Here is a 26,651-nt window from a genome sequence, read left to right as displayed (position 1 = left end):
TGCTAATATATACATATATAGCATATAAGGAACACGTAAAAGTTTAGTCCATGCTGAAAAGATAAGAAAACCGCCACAACGTTTCATCTTGGAATAAATCTTTACTTGTTGTTTTGCAGCCTACCCATTCTGACCTAACTCCTCCCTTGAAATTCCCTAACAGATAAGGGTACGTAACGGCTCATGCGATGCTCAGTTGCAATTTGTCCCAAAACAAACAAGAACAGCAGCTGAGGGTTTGAGTTTGAACATGCACTGTATTAAAGCAGCTTTTATTTCCATTGATAAATGCTAGATATTCCTACAGAGATTCTCCAGGTGAGTAAGCGATTCCTGTTTCTGTTTCTATTTCTGTTTCATATATATATACAGTATATATATGTTACATGTGTCTCTGCAATAGTATAAATGTGTTATACACTATCAGGGGCTGCTTTTTTGTGCACCTCATCTACAACAAGGGTTTTTTTTTCATTTATGTTTGTGGACCTTCACCATTTGAGGAAGTGAGTTAGATAAGAAAGTTACAGGTATGGTGAGCAATGACTGACAAAGGCACGTACTGCGTATTCCTTACAGAAGTGTAAGCAATTTGTTCTAAAAAACACCGGCTAAAGTCCAACATCGTTAGCAATCTTATTACTTAAACAGAATTAACATCAATAAACTGTAAGGTGCTGGTACATGCGAGTAGATTTGATCTTCTATTAAACAAAAATGCAATTACAGCTCTAAAAAGGTCAACCTAGACTTCTGTAACAGATCTGTTCAGGTCATCGCTGTTTCTCTGACCTTGTGAGTCTTTGGAATTTTAAAAGTGTATTTTGCTTGCCTTTCATGTGGTCTGTGTACAAGTCACTGTGGCGTATGCGGTCCTACACAGCCTTGCTATAGACGTGACGAGCCTCCGCTATGTTGCAATGGAGAACAGGTTCAGTACGGAGCTGCCGAGAAAATTCAGCTGGAAAGCTCGTTGCAGAAAAGCATCGTTATCTGTGTCCAGCGGCAAAGCGTCCATCGTGGGTGCTGAAGAATCGATTTCACAGGCTGCGGGTCCAGGCGATTTAGAGTGTTAAAGGTCCCAGCGAAAACGAAACGGCGCTGGTCCTTTTACACGCACGCACGCAACCAAATGCAAAGGACGCCGTAGTCGGCAGGATTTGAACCTGCGCGGGGAGACCCCAACGGATTTCAAGTCCGTCACCTTAACCACTCGGCCACGACTACAGCGAGCGCTGCGGCCGCTGCCTTCTTGCTACAATCGAACAGGGAGTGCGAGGCGGCGGCGGCAGTGGAGGCAACTTTTTTCAAGTTCGCTCTCCGTTTAAGAAACCTTTTACGCCATACGTGCAAGCACACACACACACACACCTCAGAGGACTTAAGGGTGGCTTCAAGTTGGAATGATAAAGTCTCCCCGTTCGGACATGAAAACAGAACGTTCTTAGACAGAAAGCAATCAACAACGGAGACATGTGGACGACGATTTTAGTCACTGCACTTTGAATAGCATTTTTACTCCAGTTACAGGAGATGCACCAATGGCCCTTGACCTACGCTCTTACCAATGCCTTGAACATTCAAACAAAACAGCCCTCAAGTCCTGCGGTTTAATATAACGCTGTTACGTGTCGAGGCAGTATTTGACTCTGTCCTACCGTTGAGACACGGGGCGTATATGGAAACGAACACATGCTACGGATCGTCTCTAATCGGTCCCTACAGTTGGAAGGCTCCTTGAAGCGTGCACCCCCATCATTCATCTTTGCGCATCTGTGAAAGGTAGACTCTTGAGCAATGTTTGAGCCAGCTCTAAGGCAACTAGTGCTATTGGACAGACACCTCTGGAAGATCCTAAGAGTCTCTTAACACCACTTCCAGCAGCAAGCTTAATTGTTCGCTGGAGGTCTCCCACCCAGGTACTGACCAGGCAAAGAATCACCAGTACATTGAATGAGGAAGTTAATCCTGAAATCCAATTACATATCTCAAGGTAAGACAAATCCATAAGAACATGTCTTAGTATTACTTCGTTTACATTAGTATGGCACTGAGTTGGAGCTCCTCTTTAAGCTGTGGTTTAGTTTTGCATTCATGTGTTTCTAGAGCAGTTATTTATGGGGGTGGGTGGGTCTTTCACAGAGGCTCAGGACAAATCCCCCGCCTGAAAGTCTAATGTGTGCGTTCAGACAGTCACAGGTCAAGAGCCAGGCAGGAGGACAATGGACAGAAGAGCCAACGAACTAAAAATAAAAGAACAGATATGAAAAAGCCACCGTCTTTTTCTTTTTGACATTTTCCGACTTTTATGCAAGCCAGGACAAAGTTGCTCGTAGCTACTTGTGGATTCAAATACTCTATCGAGTGCTTTGATGAGTTTTTGCAATTTGATTGTCGTCCTGTCAGCCTGTTTCTGTTTTTTTTTTTTCAATCTAGGGATGGAAAGTATGAGGGAAATGATGGAGCAATCAATAACCGCTCCGGAAAAATGGCAGAAAGAAATGGTCCGTCACTAAGGATATTTGTGAAGCAGAGGAGTGACATCACCACAAAGGCGACACATTCTGCTGATGGTTTTGGTGAATAATGATTGAGGCGCGTTAAGAGAAAGGTAGCTGTGTCAGCATGCGTAGGCTGCAAAGGATCAAGCAAAGGTTTACTCCATGCTGAAAAGAGAAGAAAAGAAGCACAACGTTTCGACTGTGGAGCCTTCTGCGCCATCTTCTTTAGCGGTGATGATGTTTACATTGGAAAAACGGAGACATGCGTCCCTGGGTGGGCTTGAACCACCAACCTTTCGGTTAACAGCTGAACGCACTAACCGATTGCGCCACAGAGACTGACGGCCGCTTGTGCTCCCTACATTTGCAGGTTTATGGTCAAAGAAAACAATCACTTGCGCTTCTTGCAGCCGGCAATCTTTTTCCACTGACAACCAAGAAATGGATTTCATCTTTCACAAGCTGTATGGATTTCTTCAAAAACAAGTTATTCCAGAAAGGAAATGAATTCTTGCATTAAACTGAACCGGCACTACGGTTCAGTTTAATGCAAGAATTAAACTTGCATTAAACTGAACCGTAGCGGCACTACGACCTGCGCTGCAGGGGGCCTGCCTTCCAGCCCGGGGACTCGGTTTGGGTGTACAACCCGTGCCGCCGCAAATGCCTCAGCCCTAAGCTGGCGCCGTCGTGGGAGGGGCCCGCTGAGGTACTCTGGGTGGTGGGCGAGGTCTGCTACCATGTCCGGTTGCAAACACGGGGGAGAGTGGTGGTCCTGCACCGAGACCGCCTGGCCCCCTACCGACCCGGGAGGAGGAGCCGTGTGGGGAGGCTCTAGAGGACCAGCCGGGGCTGGAGCCGGCCGATAGTGGGGCATCCGTGGGTCGCCAGCCGTCACCGTGGCGCAGCGGCTGCTCACGCAGGGTTCCACAGCAGTTAGCCGAGTACGAGTACAGCCTGAGGGGGGTTTTCGACGTCGGCGAGACGCCATACGCTTCAGGTTTTTAAGGAGTAAGAGTGCAGGGGGTCTAAACCTGCAATCCAGTGTGTTGAAGTATTTCACAACACTACCCCTAGCACATCTGGAAATAAATCCTCATAATGATTATTGCCCTGGGCATGTACCAAAAAATCACTGAGCATATATATATATATCACTGTGTTGAAGCTAGAGACACAGAATAAGTGCAAACACATCCTAAATACAGTGTTCCTGCACCTTTGACCTCATCCAGAATGTATCATTTTTTGAAAGGGATTGCTGTCAGAATGCACAACTGAATCCCAAACAGAATCTCTAGTCAAATATGATCATTTGTGAAACAGGCAAATGAGTCTCTCAGGTGCCCATTGCTCATTTTCAGACACAATTATGCAATACTTTCACATGCAATACACATGAACATGCAATACTTTTCAGCTGCATTTTGACATCCGGACGGGGAGACTTTATCATTTGAACGTGAAGCCAGCCTTAAACCCTCTGAGGCGTGTCTGTCTGCCGGCACGTATTTTGTCAAAGGTATTTATTTTTTTTAACGGAGAGCGACTTTGAAAAGGTTTCCGCAGCCACGTCGCACTCCGTGTTAGATTAAAGGAGGAATGCGGCGATGGCGAACTAGCTGTAGTCGTGGCCGAGTGGTTAAGGCGATGGACTCGAAATCCATTGGGGACTCCCCGCGCAGGTTCGAATGCTGCCGACTACGGCATCTGCCGCACGTCTCCTTGTGCCTGTGCGGCAAAGGCGAAGTGCTGCTTCTCCTTTCCTGGTACTATAAAAACGCTGAATTGCTTGGCCCCGCTGCCATGGAAATGAGTTCTTCAGATAACCACACATCTTGCGTTCGCACCTCTGGTGTTCTACTTATGCCTTTGAAAACCTAAAGAATAAAACTGAAAGAACCGACACAATATGTAGGTGCTCGTAAAGCACGCATTAAAGAACTGTTAACAGCAAGGGTTTCAGTGGGTTAACTGAGGAGAAGGCGTGATCGCTAATTGTTGACTTTTTATTTGGTGTTAGAAACACTCTTACTGTGCATGACGTGCAACAAATGTAGCCACAGAAATTGCATCACGCTTTCATGTATGCTATTGCAGACACCAACGTTGCCTAGATATAAAACCGAAATAGCCGTGGGTTTGCTTGCTGGTCTGAAGGATCTCTCTTCGAATCTCTATCATTTGTCAATTGAAGTAAAAGGTGCTGCAATCTGATACGTTCAGAATCAAACCCGGAGCTGTTGTTCGACTTTATTTCTTGACTAATTACAACTGAGTGTTGCATGAGCAGTTACGTAAACTTGTCTGATATATTTGAACACAAATGCCGTTCTTCAATTAAAACTAACAGTACATTGTCAGGGACATTCAGTTCTATACAAACAAGAGACAGACGAGAATATTTAGTATATAATAGACAGAAAGAGGTTCGAATCCTGCCGACTACGTTGTCTACCTCCTGTCGTTGTGTTTCGGCGCAAGCAAAGAAGCGCGCCTGTTTGGTGTTCCTGGTGGTTTTAAAACGCCCAATCGCTTGTACCCGCTGCCTTGGAAATAAGTTCTTCAGCGTCCGCGAATGGCATTTTGCAGCTGGAAGCAGATGTCGACGCGTTTTGCACAGAGCACCAAAAAAGCGTCTTTTTTGAAGGCCCAGGCACTGAGCATTGGTGGTTCAGTGGTAGAATTCTCGCCTGCCACGCGGGAGGGTTGGGTTCGATTCCCGGCCAATGCAGTGGCTTTTGCAGCGAGCGTCTCCATCACTTGCATCCCCTTGCAACTCGCAACTGAAAACCCACTGAAGCTAAGCAGGTGTGAGCCAGGTCAGTACCCGGATGAGGGTGAGCTACAGGGAAAAACAAAGCTTCCAGCTGGAAGCGGTGTTAATGGTGCCGGCGGGGGGGCGCTCACCCTGAGGTCTGTGTGGGTCCCAATGCCCCAGTATAGTGACGGAGATGCTGTGTTGTAAAAGGGCGCTGTCTTTTGGATGAGATGTAAAACCGAGGTCACAGCGCTCTGTGGTCATTCAAAATGACCACCAAAACCTTTGACAAAAGCTCTTGGTAATTGATGGTCTTCAATAATGCTTCTCCTTTAGGTACATTTTAAATCAGCTGAAAAATGCTGTGAAATGGGGGGCACTTCAGGCCAGTGTAGGATTTGGGTTACAAGAACCATGAAACTGCGCGAGAAAGCCCGTACACTGAATTACACGGCTTTCTATTCAAAGGAGGACAAAAGAAATTCCCTGAGTTCGATTTCTTACAGCACAGAGAGGAGCACTGTTATAAGGCTGGTTAGCTCAGTTGGTTAGAGCCTGGTGCTAATAACGCCAAGGTCATGGGTTTGAGCCTCGTACGGACCAGGTCCTTTTCTCCTCTCTTACCGAAGCTGTTAGGTTCCTTTCCTTGGTGAGAGGGGTTGTCATGCAACGCTGCCACATAGTGCCGACAGACAAGAGTGTTGCAGGAGAAGAGAAAAGTGTTTGAAGATTTAAGAGTGTCTTAGGTGGAGCCAAAATCAAGTGTCACAAATGCAAGTGGGAGGATTTCCAATGTTTAATATGGTAAAAATAAGCGGAAGTTATCTGCCGGTCCGGCACAGTCTGCCATGCTTTTGTCATATACTGTAAAGTGGTGTCGAACTGGGTGTCGAACTGGAGCCTCACCATTTGCATATGTGAGGCTCCAGTTATACATCGAGTGTCACATTAAATGACGAAAATGAAGAGTTAAAGCAGCTGGAGAGGTTTTCTTACAACTTTTGAGCTGACAGTTTTGGAAAATGTTTCCTTAACGCTGCACTGTACAACATAGGCAGCCAAGAGTCTCCAAAACAATACAGAATTGACAGATAGGAGAAAATTCCCACTCGTCCTGAATTTCCCAAAATCCAGCACTGAGCGTAAACAAAGTGTCTAAGTAGCGTGGGAATGCTAACCCTAACCCTAGCTGGAGTTTGAGCAATCCAGCACTGAGCTTAAAAAGATGAGTCAAAGTAACGTCTAATCGGATTAGTTTCCTTAGAGCTGGTTCTGAGTTTGCTCAAGAGTTTACCTTTCACAGATGCGCAAAGAAGAATGTTGGGGGTGCACGCTTCAAGGTGCCTTACAGCTGTAGGGAGTGATTCGAGACGATTCGTGGCGTGTGCTCGTTCCCATATACCGTACGCCCCGGGGTGCAGTGCTAGGATGACGTACAATACCGCTTGGGCTCGTAACGGCGTTATATGCAAGTGCGGGACGTGAGGGTTTTCGTTTGTTCGTTTTGTTTTGCTCTGCTTTGCTTTGTTTTGCTTTCCATCGCGTTGGTAAGAGCGTAAATAAAAAGGCGATTCCTGCGTCTACCACTAATGTAAGAGCTATTTCAAGTGCGACGTGGTGCGGCTTTTCAAATGCTTGTGGGCATTTCTCTGTTGTTGATTCTTTTTTTGTGTGTAACAAAGTGGCATTTTCATGTCCGGACGGGGAGACTTTATCATTCCGACATGAAGCCACCCTTAAGTCCTCTGAGGCGTGTCTGTCTGCAAGGCTTGTATTTTGGAAATGTTTTTTTGAAACGGAGAACGACTTTGAAATAGGCTTCCGCCGGCGCCTCGCGATCCAGGTAAGATTGTAGCAAGAACGCAGCGGCGGTTGGGCTTGCTGTAGTCGTGGCCGAGTGGTTAAGGCGATGGACTAGAAATCCATTGGGGTCTCCCTGCGCAGGTTCCAATCCTGCCGACTACGTTGTCCGCCTTCAGTCGGTGTGTTTCGGCACAAGCAAAGAAGCGCGCCTCTTTGCTGTTCCTGGTGGTTTTAAAACGCCCAATCGCTTGTACCCGCTGCCTTGGAAATAAGTTCTTCAGTGTCCGCGAATGGCATTTTACAGCTGGAAGCAGATGTCGACGCGTTTTGCACTGAGCACCAAAAAAGCGTCTTTTTTGAAGGCCCAGGCACTGAGCATTGGTGGTTCAGTGGTAGAATTCTCGCCTGCCACACGGGAGGCTCGGGTTCGATTCCCGGCCAATGCAGCGGCTTTTGCAGCGAGCGGCTCCATCACTTGCATCCCCTTGCAACTCGCAACTGAAAACCCACTGAAGCTAAGCAGGTGTGAGCCAGGTCAGTACCCGGATAAGGGTGAGCTACAGGGAAAAACAAAGCTTCCAGCTGGAAGCGGTGTTAATGGTGCCGGCGGGGGGGCATTCACCCTGAGGTCTGTGCGGGTCCCAATGCCCCAGCATAGTGACTGAGAAATAAACATGTTTGGGCAACTTTGGTCACCCCCAATTAACTTCTGGGGCAGGAAAAGCACACTATTCAAAACTTGTTTTTCAGCTCGAAATAAACGTGTTTTTTCAAACCTTGGAATCCCAATGTAACTGCCTGGCTCATTAGAGCCCACTGAGTCAGCCCTTAACCCCACTGTGCAGAAGTTGTCAAAACGGGTTTTTCAGCAGAAATAAACACGTTTGGGCAACTTTGGTCACCCCCATTTAACTTCTGGGGCAGGAAAAGCACACTTTTCAAAACGTGTTTTTCAGCTCGCTGTGACCTCTGTTTTACATTTCATCCTAAAGACAGCGCCCTTTTGCAACACAGCGTCTCTGTCACTATCATAAGTGACTGCCATCATAAGAATATGAGTCCAATATTTTAGAATATAGTCAGAATGACTTCTAACCTTACCTGTGGTGTCTTTAATCCCTATTGCTCAATGCATGGTGTACGTACTGCATACATGTGTCTTGAGAATGAGGAATGGGCCCCTGAGACGGTCATTTACCTGTTTCACAAATGATCGTATTTTACTAGAGATTCTGTTTGGGATTCAGATGTGCATTCGGACAGCAATCCCTTTCAAGAAATGATACGTTCTGGATGAGGTCAAAGGTGCTGGAACACTGTATTTAGGATGTGTTTGCAGTGATTGTGTGTCTCCTGCTTCAACGCAGTGATATATAGATGTGCTCCTGTAATTTATTGGTACAAGCCCAGGGCAGTAAGCAGTCTGAGGATTTATTTCCAGACGGCATAGAGCAGTGAAGCAGTGAAGTAGTGCAACACACTGGATCATTATATTATTAGAATCTATTCTACTTAAATTATTACATTATACACAATTTGAGTTCATTTTAAAAAGTAAAAGGTAATGAAAGGAATGCATTTTCATAAGAAAGATAATACCGATATGCATGTGATAATCTTCCTTATATCATGTAGTGCGTCATTTGGACACTTTATGGGCTTGAAATACAAAGAAAATCATGTTCTATGGTACAAGATAAATACAAAACGTAAGCTTTTATTTTAATTAGATTTGTTTATAAAGCATAAGCAATCATTTATTACATTAATATATGTGAAAATGACATTTTAGCATCATAATATTACATAAAGGTCTCTAGCTTCAACACAGTGATATATATATATGCTCAGTGATTTATTGGTACATGCCCAGGTCAATAATCAGAATGAGGATTTATTTCCAGACGGGCTACAGGTAGTGTTGTGAAATACTTCAACACACTGGATAAAAACCAAAGAAATGAAGATATGTAGCAATCACATTGTAACAGGGGTGACAGTGACAGTGACTTAATGCTTATACTAGTGGACTTTTGGTACCTTTAGGGTACGGAGCGAGCCGCAGGGAAGGCTCGCTCCGTGCGCACACGTCCTTTCGATGCCAGTCCAACAAGTGCTCCGCATTAGCTGCGTCGGGGCTCCGGCGTGTCGCACCTCACCTCACCTCGCACTGCCCCCTCCTTGAATGTCTGATGCTGGGCATGCCCCGCTCTCCTCCGCCTTATCTTATCGCGTGTGAGCACCGACAATGGCCACAATGCCGGGGAATGGCACCTGTAAAGTGTTAATTGGGGCACAGGAACAGCCCGTCTCGTCTCGGGGGGGCCGGCTTCAGAGACAATACAGCAAACACAGCGGGGCGGGGGAAGAAGACGACACCACACATGCGGGTACATTCAGCTCCGGCGGGAACGAGACATTTGTCGGTCTTTTCAAGTGCCGAGAGCCGAGCAATCCTTCACTTGTATCGTTTCTCCCCGGTGACTAGATCTGGCCCTGCGACTCTCGACTGGGCTCACCCCCGGGGCAGCCCAGCAGGTGTGAGCCTGGCCGGCACCCGGATGGGAGATTCCACCCCGGAAAAGCTCCGGTTGCTGCTGCTCCTGCAAGAGGTGTGACTGGGACCAGTAGGGAGCGTTCACCCTGCGGGCTGTGTGGCTCTCTTACGCCCCAGCCTCCTGATGGCGACACTCTGCTGCACAAACAGGCGCCGTCCTTCGGGGGAGGCGTCAAACCGAGGTCCCGACCCTCCTTGGCCATTAGGAAACCCCAGGGCGTCTCTCAAAAAGAGACGCCGGGGGTGTCCCTCTGGTGTTAGTGCTCCCCTTTACCCATCAGTCGGGGTCTCCTCCTAATCCCCGTCTCACCTGTAACAATCAATGACGAGGCCCCCCTGTCCGTGAGATTTAGTACTCGCGCAAGAGACCGGGGGAAGAGCGCGAACGCGGTCCCCCGCCCCCCACAAAGTGCGCGCTCCGGGTTCCCTCTCGGGGCCCTGCAACACAGCGGAAGGGCAGCGAGAAGGAGCCTCTTGCTCTGACGCCGCAAGGCCACAAGAGGGCGGAGGCGCCGCGCGCCCGGCCGACGTGTTGGACCGGTGCGCTTTACGTGCTGAAAAAAACACGCGAAAGCCCCGAAATGTTTCCAGAGTGCTGTGCACTGGAGGTTTTTGTCTGGTGAAGACTTGCCTGGTGCTCCTCCGTGCAGATTGTTTGTCCTCCTCCTGTGCGGGACGAGCCAACACAAGGGAGCGCATTCGCCAACATCCAGGCACGCAATGCGATTTGGAAAGCAGCTCCTTTCCAAAGAGTTGCACACGAACGATCCTTCAGTCCCGCTCGGGGGGCACGGAGCCCCCGCCACACACAGCTTCAAGTAGCGAGTCAGGCGCCGGGGCTTTCGCTTACGGCCACACCACCCTGAACAAGCCTGATCTTGTCTGATCTCAGAAGCTAAGCAGGGTCGGGCCTGGTTAGTACTTGGATGGGAGTCTGCCTGGGAATACCAGGTGCTGTAAGCTTTTGCTCTCCCGGCCAGCAGGGGTCGCCGTTGGTGCCGTAGGCTTTGGGAGGAAAACCTGCAGGATGGAAAGGTGATCTATAGCCTCATCTCTAGAGATGTTTTGTTGCTGTGGCATGTGTGTGACCCATATTCAAAAAAAAAAACCCGTCTGTAAAACGAATATCAAAGCTGCCTCTAAATCTGCAAATGAAGATGAGTCGATAATCTTCTGGCCCGTACGGGGCTCGAACCCGTGACCTTGGCGTTATTAGCACCACGCTCTAACCAACTGAGCTAACCGGCCTCACGACAATGCTCCTCTCTGTGCTGCAAATAATCAAACTCAGGGAATTTCTTTTGCCCTCCTTTGAATAGAAAGCCGTGTAATTCAGTGTACGGGCTTTCTCATGCAGTTTCATGGTTCTTGTAACCCAAATCCTGCATTGGCCTGAAGTGCCCCCCCATTTCACAGCATTTGTCAGCTGATTTAAAATGTACCTAAAGGAGAAGCATTATTGAAGACCATCAATTACCAAGAGCTTTTGTCAAAGGTTTTGGTGGTCATTTTGAATGACCACAGAGCGCTGTGACCTCGGTTTTACATCTCATCCAAAAGACAGCGCCCTTTTACAACACAGCATCTCCGTCACTATACTGGGGCATTGGGACCCGCACAGACCTCAGGGTGAGCGCCCCCCCGCCGGCACCATTAACACCGCTTCCAGCTGGAAGCTTTGTTTTTCCCTGTAGCTCACCCTCATCCGGGTACTGACCTGGCTCACACCTGCTTAGCTTCAGTGGGTTTTCAGTTGCGAGTTGCAAAAGTTGGGATGCAAGTGATGGAGCCGCTCGCTGCAAAAGCCACTGCATTGGCCGGGAATCGAACCCGAGCCTCCCGCGTGGCAGGCGAGAATTCTACCACTGAACCACCAATGCTCAGTGCCTGGGCCTTCAAAAAAAGACGCTTTTTTGGTGCTCTGTGCAAAACGCGTCGACATCTGCTTCCAGCTGCAAAATGCCATTCACGGACGCTGAAGAACTTATTTCCAAGGCAGCGGGTACAAGCGATTGTGCGTTTTAAAACCACCAGGAACAGCAAAGAGGCGCGCTTCTTTGCTTGCGCCAAAGCGCACCGACTGGAGGCGGACAACGTAGTCGGCAGGATTCGAACCTGCGCGGGGAGACCCCAATGGATTTCTAGTCCATCGCCTTAACCACTCGGCCACGACTACAGCAAACCCCACCGCCGCTGCGTTCTTGCTACAATCTTACCTGGATCGCGAGGCGCCGGCGGAAGCCTATTTCAAAGTCGTTCTCCGTTTCAAAAAAACATTTCCAAAATACAAGCCTTGCAGACAGACACGCCTCAGAGGACTTAAGGGTGGCTTCATGTCGGAATGATAAAGTCTCCCCGTCCGGACATGAAAATGCCACTTTGTTACACACAAAAAAAGAATCAACAACAGAGAAATGCCCACAAGCATTTGAAAAGCCGCACCACGTCGCACTTGAAATAGCTCTTACATTAGTGGTAGACACAGGAATCGCCTTTTTATTTACGCTCTTACCATGAGCGATGGAAAGCAAAACAAAGCAAAGCAGAGCAAAACAAAACGAACAAACGAAAACCCTCACGTCCCACACTTGCATATAAGGCCGTTACGTGCCCAAGCGGTATTGTATGTCATCCTAGCACTGCAGCCCGGGGCGTACGGTATATGGGAACGAGCACACGCCACGAATCGTCTCGAATCACTCCCTACAGCTGTAAGGCGCCTTGAAGCGTGCACCCCCAACATTCTTCTTTGCGCATCTGTGAAAGGTAAACTCTTGAGCAAACTCTGAACCAGCTCTAAGGAAACTAATCCGATTAGACGTTACTTTGACTCATCTTTTTACGCTCAGTGCTGGATTGCTCAAACTCCAGCTAGGGTTAGGGTTAGCATTCCCACGCTACTTAGACACTTTGTTTACGCTCAGTGCTGGATTTTGGGAACTTCAGGACGAGTGGGAATATTCTCCTATCTGTCCATTCTGTTTTGTTTTGGAGACTCTTGGCTGCCTGTGTTGTTCAGTGCAGCCAGCGTGAAGGAAACATTTTCCAAAACTGTGTCAGCTCAAAAGTTGTAAGAAAACCTCTCCAGCTGCTTTAACTCTCTTCATTATTGTCATTTAATGTGACACTCGATGTATAACTGGAGCCTCACATATGCAAATGGTGAGGCTCCAGTTCGACACCCAGTTCGACACCACTTTACAGTATATGACAAAAGCATGGCAGACTGTGCCGGACCGGCAGATAACTTCCGCTTATTTTTACTATATTAAACATTGGAAATCCAACCACTTGCATTTGTGACACTTGATTTTGGCTCCACCTAAGACACTCTTAAAACTTCAAACACTTTTCTCTTCTCCCGCAACACTCTTGTCTGTCGGCACTATGTGGCAGCGTTGCATGACAACCCATCTAATCACGGAAAGGCACCTAACAGCTTTGGTAAGAGAGTAGAATTACCTGAAGAACTGCTTTCCATGGAAGCAGGACCAAGCGATGTAGCATTTTTATAGTACCAGGAAAGGAGAAGCAGCACTTCGCCTTTGCCGCACAGGCACAAGGCGACGTGTGGCAGACGCCGTAGTCGGCAGGATTCGAACCTGAGCGGGGAGTCCCCATAGGATTTCAAGTCCATCGCCTTAACTACTCGGCCACGACTACAGCGAGCTCACCGCCACCGCATTCCTCCTATAATCTAACACGGAGTGCGAGGTGGCTGCGGAAACTTTTTTAAAGTCGCTCTCCGTTAAAAACAAAATACCTTTCGCAAGATACATGCCGGCAGACAGACACGCCTCAGAGGGTTTAAGGCTGGCTTCACGTTCAAATGATAAAGTCTCCCCGTCCGGATGTCAAAATGCAACTTTGGCAGACAGAAAAAACATCAACAAACCACAAATGTGGACAAGGATTTTACAAGCTGCACCACACTGCACTTTCCAAAGCATTTACATTCCTGTTAGACGCAGGAATTGCCTTTGATTTGCGCGCTTACGAACGCCATGGAAAACGAAACAAAACTAAAGCCCTCAGCTCCTACACTTGATTATAATGCCATTACGTGTCGAAGCAGGAATTTACGTCATCCTACCACTGCAACACGGGGAATAGAGGGAAATGAGCACACGCTACGTACGTCTCAATCACGCCCTAGAGTCATAAGGCGCATTGAAGGGTGCACCCCCATCATTAATCGTTGCGCCTCTGTGAAAGGAAAGCTCTTGAGCAGTCTTTGAAACAGCTCGGATGAAACACTTGATTGCTTCCATGTGCATCTGGAGCCCATTTCTTATTTTCACTTCACGCCGCCCAAAGCATTTCTAAAACATGAGATTCGCGTTTCGGAATGCGTCCTGCCCTACGAATAAAACAGGTATACGGGTCTGAAACCTCCTCCACGGAAAACAGTTCTGTTGCGCTTTTGATTAAAGGGAGATTCGCTGTTCTTACTTTTTGATGACATAACACCCAAAGGGGCTTCTTTGGAGCTGGATTCCAACCAGCATCCTAAAGTTTCTTGGCGGTATCCTTTACAGTCCTCTGTTCGGTCGACAAGGGACAGAAGGGGGCAGCTTTCCTAACACACACAGTGCAATGTACTGTAGTGTTCCCGTTCATTGAATTCGCAGTTCTGCATCAGACCTCTAACTCGTTTCCTTAGCTTGGATTTAAGCCATGAAGCAGGCTTCTAGTGTATAAACGTCTAGAGGAATCACAAACTAATTGAGAGGCCATCATCCCAGGGGGAACTGACAAAGTCTATCCCTAAACACCTAGCGCAGTCTCTCGAGAGACTGTCAAAAATCGCTTTCTCCGTTTGCGTTGCAAGTAAGTGAAAACACAGTCTCAAACCAGAGCCACTTGGGAGCAGCGGCACGTAAATACTGTTACTGTCACTGCTCGATACTGACATTAGCCTACTATACCATGTTCAGCCACCGCTAGAAAATGTACGGCTCTAGTACCGGAGCAAACAACAGGAGGGCCAAAGGCGCACAGGCACACGTGTCAGACATGGAGAGCGACAAGGATGGGATTCAACCCCATGTGTGTAGAGCACAACGGATTAGCAGTCCATCGCCTTAACCACTCGGCCAACTCGTCAACGAAACTGGGCTGTCCTGACATGGGTTGGCGCACTCCAGTTGATCTTTTTCTTTTTTTTCCCTCATACTCGAGGGTCATTTTCCTGTTCCACATGCGATTTCAACATTTTCCTTGGGAGATGTCAAGCCAGCAAGCCACTGCTGTGGTTCAGTGGCCAGTGTGGAGTTCAGTGGCCCTGTTGTACACAGAAAGCACATTGAGCTCCTTGGACATGAAAAGTTCCAGATAAAAGCCATTTGTCATCCTTTCTCTTGGTGTCGATGTTGCTATTGTATGTAAAGGTGGCAACTTGCTCAGCGAGCAGGCGGAGCACACACCGAATGCAGATGTGTCTGAGTGGTGTGTCCAAGTGGCTGCAAAAGGACAGCACTCCTGGAGTGCCGTGGCTTAGTTGGTTAAAGCGCCTGTCTAGTAAACAGAAAATCCTGGGTCCGAATCCCAGCGGTGCCTTTTTTTGTTCTGTGTTCTCGAACAGAACTGGTCATTATGGACAACCGCATACGTCTAGACTTAATTAAATGCAAGTATTCATTTCCTGTCTTGAACGACTTGTTTTTCTTAAAATGGATGCAACTTGCAAAACATGAAATACAAACCTCGCTAATCAGCGCTCACGGCTGGCAAAAAAAAAAGAAGTCAGCAATGTTTTTTTCTTTAACCTTAAGCCTGCTAATGGAGAAGAACCTAGTCGCCACATCACATACATCCGTTTCAACGATAAGAAGGTAACAACTATCCTCACTCCAGAGTAAATCTCACGTTGAGGGCATATTTTTTTCCACTTTACCATGAGTCGGGCTCAGCTGCAGAGAGGCGAGAGCAGAGCAATGAGGTCAGGGGGACAGGGGAGTCACACGCTGGCGGTTTGAACACGCGGAAGATCACTGAGGGATCCACAGTATGTGGACCCTCCATGCGCCATCATTCCACACTCCAGACTCTAAATCCTGCCATCCGAGTTAAGATCTCGGCGGAACCGGAGGCGCAGTTCTTTCTTAAAATGTAATCTGGTGAGCATTTCTAGAATCGTACTTGTATAGATGCAGCCTTTAATGTGTTGCTAGGTTAAAATTTATGACTTCTTGAACTTCAGTAGGCAACTGCCCTCTTGATTTCGGATTTAATTTCTTTATTACAGGGGCGCTTTTATGATGACAGAGTCATGTTCAGGTACTTTGCTTGATGGAGGAAGCTCATTTCGGACTCTGTGATCTGCTCACCTGGAAAGGTCTGCTGTACTACTACAAGAGAGAAGTAGAGTCTGGAGGAAGGGACAATTTTATGATGCTTTGGAAGGTAATGTTTTTTTTTTCTTTGAAATCGAAATGAATCAGAATATCAGTGCAAAAGACAAACTCTTGGTTTGGTTTAAAGAGATATGGTTTTAAAACAGACAAAATGTAGAAAACAGGTGTTTCTCACTTTTGGAAAAGAATGGACCGGGGGTAATATTTTACTAGTTGCAGTGCTAAGCTCACTGGGTTACAGTCCTGCAGTGTCACACCAGGGCCAGTGGTGCAATGGATAATGTGTCTGACTATGGATTAGGAGTTTGGAGGTTTGACTCCTGCCTGGCGCTGGTTGTTTTTAAACACATCAGCCTACTCCCTAAGTAGCCTGTGCTACTTACTGCATTGTAATCGTACCCAGTAAGAGATTTCCTTCATGTAAATGAACTGCACCTGACAGCTTTAGAAAAACACCTGGGCTCAGTACGGTGCTGAGAGCTCAAGTTGTGTATAATGTAATAATTTAGGTAGAATAGATTCTAATAATATAATGATCCAGTGTGCTGCACTACTTCACTGTTTCACTGCTCTATGCCTTCTGGAAATAAATCCTCAGACTACTTACTGCCCTGGGCATGTACCAATAAATTACAGGAGCACATCTATATATCACTGCGTTGAAGCAGGAGACACAATCACTGCAAACACATCCTAAATACAGTGTTCCAGCACCTTTGACCTCATCCAGAACGTATCATTTCTTGAAAGGAATTGCTGTCCGAATGCACATCTGAATCCCAAACAGAATCTCTAGTAAAATCCGATCATTTGTGAAACAGGTAAATGTCTTAGGGGCCCATTCCTCATTCTAAAGACACATGTATGCAGTACTTACACCATGCATTGAGCAATAGGGATTAAAGACACCACAGGTAAGGTTAGAAGACATTCTGACTATATTCTAAAATATTGGATTCATATTCTTATGATGGCAGACATGATGCTGTGTTTAAAACCGGGGTTAATGGACATTATATGACTGTCAATTCTGTTTTGTTTTGGAGACTCTTGGCTGCCTATGTGGTACAGTGCAGCGTGAAGAAAACATTTTCCAAAACTGTGTCAGCTCAAAAGTTGTAAGAAAACCTTTCCAGCTGCTTTAACTCTCTTCATTTTTGTCATTTAATCGTCTGTCGGCACTATGTGGCAGCGTTGCATGACAACCCATATCACCACGGAAAGGAACCTAACAGCTTTTGTAAAAGAGGAGAAAAGGACCTGGCCCGTACGGGGCTCGAACCCACGACCTTGGCGTCATTAGCACCACGCTCTAACGAACTGAGCTAACCAGCCTCACGACAGCAATCCTCTCTGTGCTGCAAAAAATCAAACTCAGGGAATTTCTTTTGCCCTCCTTTGAATAGAAAGCCATGTAATTCAGTGTACGGGCTTTCTCGTGCAGTTTCATGGTTCTTGTAACCCAAATCCTACACTGGCGTGAAGTGACCCCCCATTTCACAGCATTTTTCAGCTGATTTAAAATGTACCTAAAGGAGAAGCATTATTGAAGACCATCAATTACCAAGAGCTTTTGTCAAAGGTTTTGGTGGTCATTTTGAATGACCACAGAGCGCTGTGACCTCGGTTTTACATCTCATCCAAGAGACAGCGCCCTTTTATAACACAGCGTCTCCGTCACTATGCTGGGGGATTGGGACCCGCACAGACCTCAGGGTGAGCGCCCCCCCACCGGCACCATTAACACCGCTTCCAGCTGGAAACTTTGTTTTTCCCTGTAGCTCACCCTCATCCGGGTACTGACCTGGCTAACACCTGTTTTGCTTCAGTGGGTTTTCAGTTGCGAGTTGCAAGGGGATGCAAGTGATGGAGCCACTCGCTGCAAAAGCCACTGCTTTGGCTGGGAATCGAACCAGAGCTTCCCGCATGGGAAGCGAGAATTCTACCACTGAACCAACAATGCTCACTGCCCACTCCTTCAAAAAAGACGTTTTTTTGGTGCTCTGTTAAAAAAGCGTCGACATTACCTGTTTCAAAAGGCTTCACTTTCCTAGTCACATTCCAAGGCTCATTGAAACCGGGCTGTTTCCTCCAGCGGTATAGTATTGCAGTTAGACAGCACGATGCCTGCAAGACTATGTCACGCTCTGACGAGACTGTCAAAAATTGCTTTCGCCGATTGTATTGCAAACCGGCGGAAGCGGGGTATTGGGAAAAGTTTTCAACTAGCAATAATCGCGCCTCGGCTAAACCTCACAGGCTACGATACTGCCAATGCGCAAAGCTGACGGTTGCTAGGCAACCGCGGGGATCCTATGGAAATCGTTATCAATCGTCTCATAGCATGTCGTTGCTGTAACGCTTCATATTTGTCATCTTCTTCTTCTAGCTTGAGGTTTTGAAGAATTTCATGACAGACAAGGGCTCCGTCGGGAACAAAGGGCGTTGTGAGAAAACCGTTGCTTATTTTCAGCAGCAGAAATACAACCTTTAAATACAAGATGACAGAACAATAACGAAGGCCATGCCGGGAGGAACTCATACACTACAGAGGAAAGGGGGCGGGCACGTACAGTTCACATTCAAGCCACAAGTACTCTTCTCGGATGTCGCACAAACAAATCCTAACGTCCTGAAAGCATTGCAGCATGTTTGTGTCCCACTTCCCGTGGCTGCAGGACGACTGACACGAAGGGACAAACACAATCTGTGGCGTTTAGCGTGACATAGTCTTGCAGGCATCGTGCTGTCTCACTGCAATACTATACCGCTGGAGGAAACAGCCCGGGTTCGATGAGTCTTGGAATGTGACTAGGAAAGTGAAGCCTTTTGAAAGAGGTAAAGCACTGCACAACGGAACTGAGGGAGAATCTTACAGGGGATTCTGAGCGGTGTCTGCATACACGCAGTCCGATACGGGTGCTGAAAGCTTGAGCTACTCTCAATGTCATGCTGCCTTTCCTCGGAGTAACTCTGTTACATTGAAAGAATGCTTCTCGCAGGTTCAAAAAGGGACCCTTGTTAATTGGAGAAATCAATGATTTCGAATGAATTCTGTATGCGTTAAAAGACAGCTATACACAGAAAACATGCAGGACACTGCTCATGATGTTTCCCGAGCCGAAACACAGTGCGTTTTTCCATGCCATCTGACAAAGCCCGCCCACTGAAAACTGCAGCAGATCGTGTAAAGACGTTCAACTTTGTAACTACTGCACGCACAGGAAGTAGAATAAATTCCTCTTTTCAAACTGTCAAAGGTTTGCTTTGCGAACGCTGCAGGACATCGCACAATCTCTTTTGAACGGGGACAAACGATTTCTTATGGGGCGCAGTAAGTACAGACATTTAAAAAGCTCCACTCATGCCGACGATGCAGCATGAAGAAGCGCAACCTAACGTTTGACAGACAAAAGCCGGGCGCCGCTACGAGCAATATGAAATCAAACTGACAGCACACGGCGTTTCGCGCTGACTCAAAAGTGATCTCGACAGACGCTGTTCTCTGCATAACGCTGAAAGAGCTAAAGAGCGTTTCTGTTGAGACGTAACAAGCTTGTTTCTTTCTACCATGATGTTACCATGACAAAATCTGTCTTTAAACACCTTGCTCAGTCTCTGACGAGACTGTCAAAAATTGCTTTCGCCGATTGTATTGCAAACCGGCGGAAGCGGGGTATTGGGAAAAGTTTTCAACTAGCAATAATCGTGCCTCGGCTAAACCTCACAGGCTACGATACTGCCACTGCACAAAGCTGACGGTTGCCAGGCAACCGCGGGGATCCTATGGAAATCGTTATCAATCGTCTCATGGCATGTCGTTGCTGTAACGCTTCATATTTGCGGCCGGACACTTCCCGCCTCCCAGAGGAAAGAGCGCCAATCAGACAGGCGGAGACCGAGGACTCGCAGAGCAGACGGCCACAGTCGCCGTAATAAGAGCGATTGTGAGCGGTTTTGTTTTCTCTCTTTGACCAGCCCAGCTGCGCCCCACCCGAAGGCAGGGAAGCACAAAAATTGTATGGAACTCATTCATGCTCCTCTACTTGGAAATCTTTAGTAAAAGGCAAAAGATTTGTACGAGATGAAGAGAAACCAGAGTGCGTGGCTGGACAGCTGCAGGAGCCCAGGCCGCCTTCAAGGCCTCTGCCCTGCCGGTCGTGGTTGGCAATGCACCTGGCCTTACAAACGAGCCAGTGGGGCCCGTTCAGCTCCGGGCTCATCGCCTGCGGCTCTCGGCTTACCTGGCAGGGGAGATACCTTGATCAGCCTGTAGCTGGAGTAGTTGGATTGTTTTCTTGTTTTGTTTTGCGCGCTTACGAACGCCATGGAAAACGAAACAAAACTAAAGCCCTCAGCTCCTGCAGTTGATTATAATCCCGTTACGTGTCGAAGCAGGAATTTACGTCATCCTACCACTGTAACACGGGGAATAGAGGGAAATGAGCACAAGCTACGAATTGTCTCAATCACTCCCTACAGTAGTAAGACGCCTGGAAGCGTGCACCCCCATCATTAATCTTTGCGCATCTGTGCAAGGTAAACTCTGGAGCAGTCTCTGAAACGGCTCAAAGGAAACACGTGATTGATTCCATGTGCATCTGGGGTTCATTTCTTATTTACATTTAATTCAAGGGAAAGGCTTGGGTCAGTTTCAGACGGCCTCCAACAGCGAGATTCAAGCGCCCCACCTTCAGCCCAATCTGCGCCGCCAGAACGCCAACGGCTCCTCTGGTCTCCGGGGTGCGGTTGTGACCCCGTAACCTAAAGTGTTGGTGGCAGACAAATGGAGACTAACAGGTGATGTCCTAGGACATGACTACATTGTGACACTCGGTGGGGATGGTGACCATTGCTTGGAAAAGAGTGCGAGGCCCCTTTAGAAAAACATTTTGTTAACAGGCATTCTGCCTCAGCCTAAACACCTATAGCTTGCAAAGCGCATGCTATTAGACAGGCACCTCTGCAAGACCTTAAGAGTCTCTTAAACTAGTGATAGTAAGGTGTTCCCAATGGGCGATGTTTGGCTTTCAAATCATCTCTCTGTGGAAGCGCCGAGATGCAGCTGTTTAAGGCTTAGAAGCAGCTGACTGTTTCACTACCTAGCTGATTACTGTCAGTCAGGGAGCTCAGAGGTGAAAAGCCTGTCTGAGAGACAATTCGCCGTCAATCAGTTCAATATGTTCTGTACCAGCTCGGCGCACCTGAGATCATCTTGGTAGCCGTGTAGCTCAGATGAGTGAGAGCGTGTGTGTGTGTACCACCGTGATTGGATGCCGGTCCTTCTCAGGTCACAGTAAACCTTCTGCTGCCTAACTTTCCTAATTTTGGGGATCCCTTTGAAAAAGCAAAGGGAAAAAAAAAACTGGCTCTTCATCAGCGTGATCGACCCAACCCAGTGTGCCCCAGTGGCCTAATGGATAAGGCACTGGCCTCCTAAGCCAGGGATTGTGGGTTCAAGTCCCATCTGGGGTGCTCCTGTCCCATTTTGAGCGTACAAATGTCCTTGTGATTTGCAAAGCTGCAACCCCACCTTACTCAGTGAGCGTCTCTGCTTTTCTCTCACATACAGTTGGGAGAAAAACTTTTGTAAACAGCCCTTTGGAATGATGTGGATTTCTGCATGAATGGCTCCTAACATGTGATCTTATCTTTATCTAAGTCATAATAATTAATAAAGAGAGTCTGATTTAACAAACAACACACGCCCAACATTTGACATTGCTGTTTCTTTATTGACCAAATGGTTTAAACAATCAAGGTCATTGATGGAAAAAGTACGTGAACCCTTATATTAAGGAGCTAGTGGAACCTCCTTTATGACAAAAACCTCAACCCCCACTTTCTGTAGCGGCTGGTCAGACCTGAGCAGCGGTTAGGAGGTATTTTGGCCTATTCCTCTATGAAAAACTGTTTCAGTTCATGTATATTTTTGGGATGTCTTGCACTGAACGGCCTGCTTCAGATCACGCCACAGCACTTCAATGGGATTGGGGTCAGGACTCTTACTTGGCCATCCCAAAATACGGAATTTCTTCTGTTTCAGCCACTCTGTTGTTGATGTACTCCTTTGTTTTTGTCATGCTGCATGACCCAGCGTCTTTAGAGTTTTAGATCACAGGCAGACACCCTGACATTCTGCTGTAGAATTTCCTGATACATCTTGGAATTCATCGGTCCCTCGATGATTGCAAGCCGTACAGCCTCCGCTATGCTTCCCAGGTGGGATGAGGTTTTGGAGTTGGTATGCAGTGTTTTGTTATCTCCAAACATAACGCTGTGCACATTTACCAACAAGTTCAACTTTTGTCACATCTGTCCACAGAACATTGTTCCAGGAGTTGCTGTGGAACATCCATGTGGTCTTTAACAAACTTGAGAGGGGCAGTGGTGGTTTTTTTGGGGGGGAGAGCAGTGGTTTCCTCCATGGTGACCTCGCATGATCACCACTCCTGTTCAGATTTCTTCTTATGGTGGACTCATGAACACAGACGTAAGACAAAGTCAACCACCTGTTCGCTAGATCCCATCCCCACTCAGCTAGTCAAAGATTCCCTCGAAGGACTGGCAGGACCTATAATTAGTATGATGAATGCATCGCTTGCGTCAGGCGTTGTACCTGATCAATTTAAGGTAGCGGTTGTTAGACCGCTCCTTAAGAAGTCAAATTTGGATCCACAAGTTCTTAACAACTACAGGCCTGTCTCAAAGGTCCCATTTCAATCTAAAAGTCTTGGGAGAATAGTTGTTGCCCAACATCAATCGTATCTGGATTCAAATAATATACTTGAGAAATTTCATTCTGGTTTCTGAAACTGCATTAACAAGAGTCGTAAATGATATTCTCTTAGCTACTGATGCGGGGAATGCAACAGTGCTTGTGCTTCTAGATCTTAGAGCTGCCTTTGACACGGTTGACCTCTCTGTTTTGTTACACAGGCTTGAGTTTGAGGTTGGCTTATCTGGAACCGTCCTTCAGTGGTTTACTTCACATTTAACTCATCGTTTTCATTATGTTCAAATATCTAATAATTGTACTGCTTCATCAATGTCACCAGTTCAATTTGGGGTACCAGAAGATCAGTGCTGGGACCAATATTGCTCTCTCTCTCTACATGCTGCTGCTAGGTAGGATAATATGAAAAAATAATATGAACTTTCATTCATATGCTGATGACACTCAAATAAACATTTTGTTTACACCAAACGACAACTCTTCTATTATCAGTTTAGTTAAATGCATTAAGGAAGGAAATACTTGGATGTGTGAAAACTTTTTGTTACTCAACTCTGAGAAAAATGAGGATCTGTTGATCGGAGGCAACAATACTGATAGGACTACTATAACTTCAGCACTTAACTCAGAGGATTTAAACATTTGCCTCAAAGAGACAGCACGTTACCTAGGGGGCATATTAGACACAAGGCTCTTAACAACTTGCATTGTTAAGTGCCTTGGGACAACCTTGTTGTGAAAGGCGCTATATAGAAATACATTGATTTGAATTGAATTGACAATGTAAAATGTTGTGTGTGTTGTTTGTTAAACAAGACTGTCTTTATTCATCAAAAAATAAAAGGAATTTGCTAGGAATGCAAACGTTAGGTTGCGCTTCTTCATGCTGCATCGTCGGCATGAGTGGAGCTTTTTAAACGTCTGTACTTACTGTGCCCCATAAGAAATCGTTTGTCCCCGTTCAAAAGAGATTGTGCGATGTCCTGCAGTGTTCGCAAAGCAAACCTTTGACAGTTTGAAAAGAGGAATTTATTCTGCTTCCTGTGTGTGCAGTAGTTACAAAGTTGAACGTCTTTACACGATTTGCTGCAGTTTTCAGTGGGCGGGCTTTGTCAGATGGCTTGGAAAAACGCACTGTGTTTCGTCTCGGGAAACATCATGAGAAGTGTCCTGCATGTTATCTGTGTATAGCTGTCTTTTAACGCATACAGAATTCATTCGAAATCATTGATTTCTCAAATTAACAAGGGTCCCTTAAAGGATGAGTCAAAGTAACGTCTAATCGGATTAGTTTCCTTAGAGCTGGTTCAGAGTTTGCTCAAGAGTTTACCTTTCACAGATGCGCAAAGAAGAATGTTGGGGGTGCATGCTTCAAGGTGCCTTACAGCTGTAGGGAGTGATTTGAGACGATTCATGGCGTGTGCTCGTTCCCATATACCGTACGCCCCGGGGTGCAGTGCTAGGATGACGTACAATACCGCTTGGGCACGTAACGGCGTTATATGCAAGTGCGGGACGTGAGGGTTTTCGTTTGTTCATTTTGTTTTGCTCTGCTTTGCTTTGTTTCGTGGTCAAGAGGCGTAAGGTAAGTCGTAATCCAGGGAGAACACTGGTGGCAAACAGTCCGAGGTGAGAGGCGAGGTCCAAAGTCGAAAAGGCAGAAGGGGAGTCCAATATCCAGAATAAACGAGGTAATGGAAAAAACGCCAGGTAGAGCTCTCAAGGAGTAGACTCAATACCAGCGGGAAGCAGGTAAAGATGGTAAAAATAGCACTGCGTACCGCACGGTGGAGTGTGTGCAGGTGGGTTGACTCGTGCGGCGGCGTTTGTTAATAATCACCCGCTGCTGGTGCTGTTTAGATTGCTTAAGAGTTGGTCTTAACTGCCTGGCAGTCATGACAAGCTCCTCTTTAAGCTGTGGTTTAGTTTTGCATTCATGTGTTTCTAGAGCAGTTATTTATGGGGGTGGGTGGGTCTTTCACAGAGGCTCAGGACAAATCCCCTGCATGAAAGTCTACTGTGTGCGTTCAAACAGTCACAGGTCAAGAGCCAGGCAGGAGGACAATGGACAGAAGAAGCGACGAACTAAAAATAAAAGAACAAATATGAAAAAGCCACCATCTTTTTCTTTTTGACATTTTCCGACTTTCATGCAAGCCAGGACAAAGTTGCTCGTAGCTACTTGTGGATTCAAATACTCTATCTAGTGCTTTGATGAGTTTTTGCAATTTGATTGTCGTCCTGTCAGCCTGTTTCTGTTTTTTTTTTCAATCTAGTGATGGAAAGTAAGAGGGAAATGATGGAGCAATCAATAACCGCTCCGGAAAAATGGCAGAAAGAAATGGCCCGTCACTAAGGACATTTGTGAAGCAGAGGAGTGACATCACCACAAAGGCGACTTATTCTGCTGATCGTTTTGGTGAATAATGATTGAGGCGTGTTAAGAGAAAGGTAGCTGCGTCAGCATGCTTAGGCTGCAAAGGATAAAGCAAAGGTTTACTCCATGCTGAAAAGAGAAGAAAAGAAGCACAACGTTTCGGCTGTGGAGCCTTCTGCACCATCTTCTTTAGCGATGGTGATGATGTTTACATTGGAAAACCTGAGACACGCATACTGGAGGGGCTTGAATCACCAACTTTTCAGCACCACAGAGTCTGACAGTCTTTTGTGCGCCCTATATTTGCAGGTTTATGGTCAAAGAAAACAATCACTTGCGCTTCTTGCAGCCGGCAATCTTTTTCCACTGACAACCAAGAAATGGATTTCATCTTTCACAAGCTGTATGGATTTCTTCAAAAACAAGTTATTCCAGAAAGGAAATGAATTCTTGCATTAAACTGAACCAAGCTGTACATGTTTGTCTGAAATGAGACATTCGGCACAACAAGACACGGAGAGAGGCACCGCTGGTATTCAGACCCAGGATCGCCTGCTTACTAGGCAGGCACTTTAAGCCACTAGGGAACAGCGCCAGCGGAGCACCGCGCTTTTACAGACACTTGGACACATCTGCGTTCGGTGTGCACTTAACCTGCTCTCTGAGCCCGTTGCCTCTGTCCCATTTAATAGCAGAACTGACGCCAAGAGAAATGATGAGAAATGGCATTTATCGGGCACTTTTCATGTCCAAGGAGCTCAATGCCCTTGACACCTCCCCAAGGCGACAGAGCTGTGCATTCTTTGGCGACACCATTTTTTCTTTTGTTTAATTTCTATACTTATTGATAGAATAAAAACGATATGTCATGTACTGTAAGGGAAATGTCTCTTTTCATGGGGAAAGCTAGCACCAGCAAATGTTGTGTTTAGAAGAAGTGATTTAACATGACACGTGACCTAATTTACCGGAGCAAAAGCTCACCCAGCAAGCCCTGCTTTACTTCTACAGGAGAGAAGTACTGTAGAGTCTGCAAGATGTTCAGCTGGGTAGCTACGTCAGCATGCCTCGGCTGCAAAGGAACAAGTAATAGGTTTATTGCATGCTGAAAAGAGAAGAACGGAAACACAGCGTTTCGGCCGTGAGGTCTTCTCACACCTGAAGAAGCCTCACACCTGTAAAAGGCTCCATGGTTTTCTTTCTTCTCTTTTCAACATGGAATACACCTATTGTCTGCAAGATGTGACAATTTCATGGTGTTTTGGAAGAAAACCTTTTTTCTTTGAATTCAAAATCAATCGGAATTTCAGCACGACACATCAACACTTTTTCTGTTTTAAGGAGATGATATTTTAAACCTGATAAAAATAGTAGGAAACACAAGTTTCTTGCTGTGAAAATTTAGATGGGGAAGTGTACTACTAGTAGCAGTGTAGAGCTCTCTGTGGTGGAGTGCAAGCGCATGTTCTATGGGCCAGTGGCGTAATGGATAACGCGTCTGACTTCGGATCAGAAGATTGTAAGTTCGAGTCCTGCCTGGCTCGTGAGGCTTTTAAACCT

The 26,651-nt window shown here is 46.6% G+C and overlaps 12 non-coding genes across 12 annotated transcripts; 4 read left to right on the top strand and 8 right to left on the bottom strand.

The window, feature by feature from the left end:
• Nucleotides 1–1,145: 1,145 nt before the first annotated feature.
• trnas-uga (transfer RNA serine (anticodon UGA)) lies at nucleotides 1,146–1,227 on the bottom strand. Its single transcript has one exon. It is a non-coding gene; the product is annotated as a tRNA-Ser (tRNA).
• Nucleotides 1,228–2,766: 1,539 nt separating this feature from the next.
• On the bottom strand, nucleotides 2,767–2,840 carry trnan-guu (transfer RNA asparagine (anticodon GUU)). The gene has a single exon. It is a non-coding gene; the product is annotated as a tRNA-Asn (tRNA).
• Nucleotides 2,841–4,125: 1,285 nt separating this feature from the next.
• On the top strand, nucleotides 4,126–4,207 carry trnas-cga (transfer RNA serine (anticodon CGA)). The gene has a single exon. It is a non-coding gene; the product is annotated as a tRNA-Ser (tRNA).
• A 6,259-nt stretch (nucleotides 4,208–10,466) lies between these two features.
• LOC138231846 (5S ribosomal RNA) lies at nucleotides 10,467–10,585 on the top strand. The gene has a single exon (XR_011186817.1). It is a non-coding gene; the product is annotated as a 5S ribosomal RNA (ribosomal RNA).
• Nucleotides 10,586–10,796: 211 nt separating this feature from the next.
• trnai-aau (transfer RNA isoleucine (anticodon AAU)) lies at nucleotides 10,797–10,870 on the bottom strand. Its single transcript has one exon. It is a non-coding gene; the product is annotated as a tRNA-Ile (tRNA).
• Nucleotides 10,871–11,431: 561 nt separating this feature from the next.
• Nucleotides 11,432–11,502, bottom strand: trnag-gcc (transfer RNA glycine (anticodon GCC)). Its single transcript has one exon. It is a non-coding gene; the product is annotated as a tRNA-Gly (tRNA).
• A 214-nt stretch (nucleotides 11,503–11,716) lies between these two features.
• Nucleotides 11,717–11,798, bottom strand: trnas-aga (transfer RNA serine (anticodon AGA)). The gene has a single exon. It is a non-coding gene; the product is annotated as a tRNA-Ser (tRNA).
• Nucleotides 11,799–18,122: 6,324 nt separating this feature from the next.
• Nucleotides 18,123–18,264, bottom strand: LOC138231986 (U4 spliceosomal RNA). Its single transcript, XR_011186944.1, has one exon. It is a non-coding gene; the product is annotated as a U4 spliceosomal RNA (small nuclear RNA).
• Nucleotides 18,265–19,593: 1,329 nt separating this feature from the next.
• LOC138231930 (U4 spliceosomal RNA) lies at nucleotides 19,594–19,735 on the bottom strand. The gene has a single exon (XR_011186887.1). It is a non-coding gene; the product is annotated as a U4 spliceosomal RNA (small nuclear RNA).
• Nucleotides 19,736–19,965: 230 nt separating this feature from the next.
• Nucleotides 19,966–20,082, bottom strand: LOC138232052 (U5 spliceosomal RNA). Its single transcript, XR_011187011.1, has one exon. It is a non-coding gene; the product is annotated as a U5 spliceosomal RNA (small nuclear RNA).
• A 1,298-nt stretch (nucleotides 20,083–21,380) lies between these two features.
• trnar-ccu (transfer RNA arginine (anticodon CCU)) lies at nucleotides 21,381–21,453 on the top strand. The gene has a single exon. It is a non-coding gene; the product is annotated as a tRNA-Arg (tRNA).
• Nucleotides 21,454–26,562: 5,109 nt separating this feature from the next.
• On the top strand, nucleotides 26,563–26,635 carry trnar-ucg (transfer RNA arginine (anticodon UCG)). Its single transcript has one exon. It is a non-coding gene; the product is annotated as a tRNA-Arg (tRNA).
• Nucleotides 26,636–26,651: the final 16 nt, after the last annotated feature.

This window comes from Lepisosteus oculatus, unplaced genomic scaffold, assembly GCF_040954835.1.
Source record: "Lepisosteus oculatus isolate fLepOcu1 unplaced genomic scaffold, fLepOcu1.hap2 HAP2_SCAFFOLD_62, whole genome shotgun sequence".
Taxonomy (NCBI): domain Eukaryota; kingdom Metazoa; phylum Chordata; class Actinopteri; order Semionotiformes; family Lepisosteidae; genus Lepisosteus; species Lepisosteus oculatus.
Note: the sequence above shows the minus strand (reverse complement) of the source record. Positions and strands in the feature narration are given on the sequence as shown.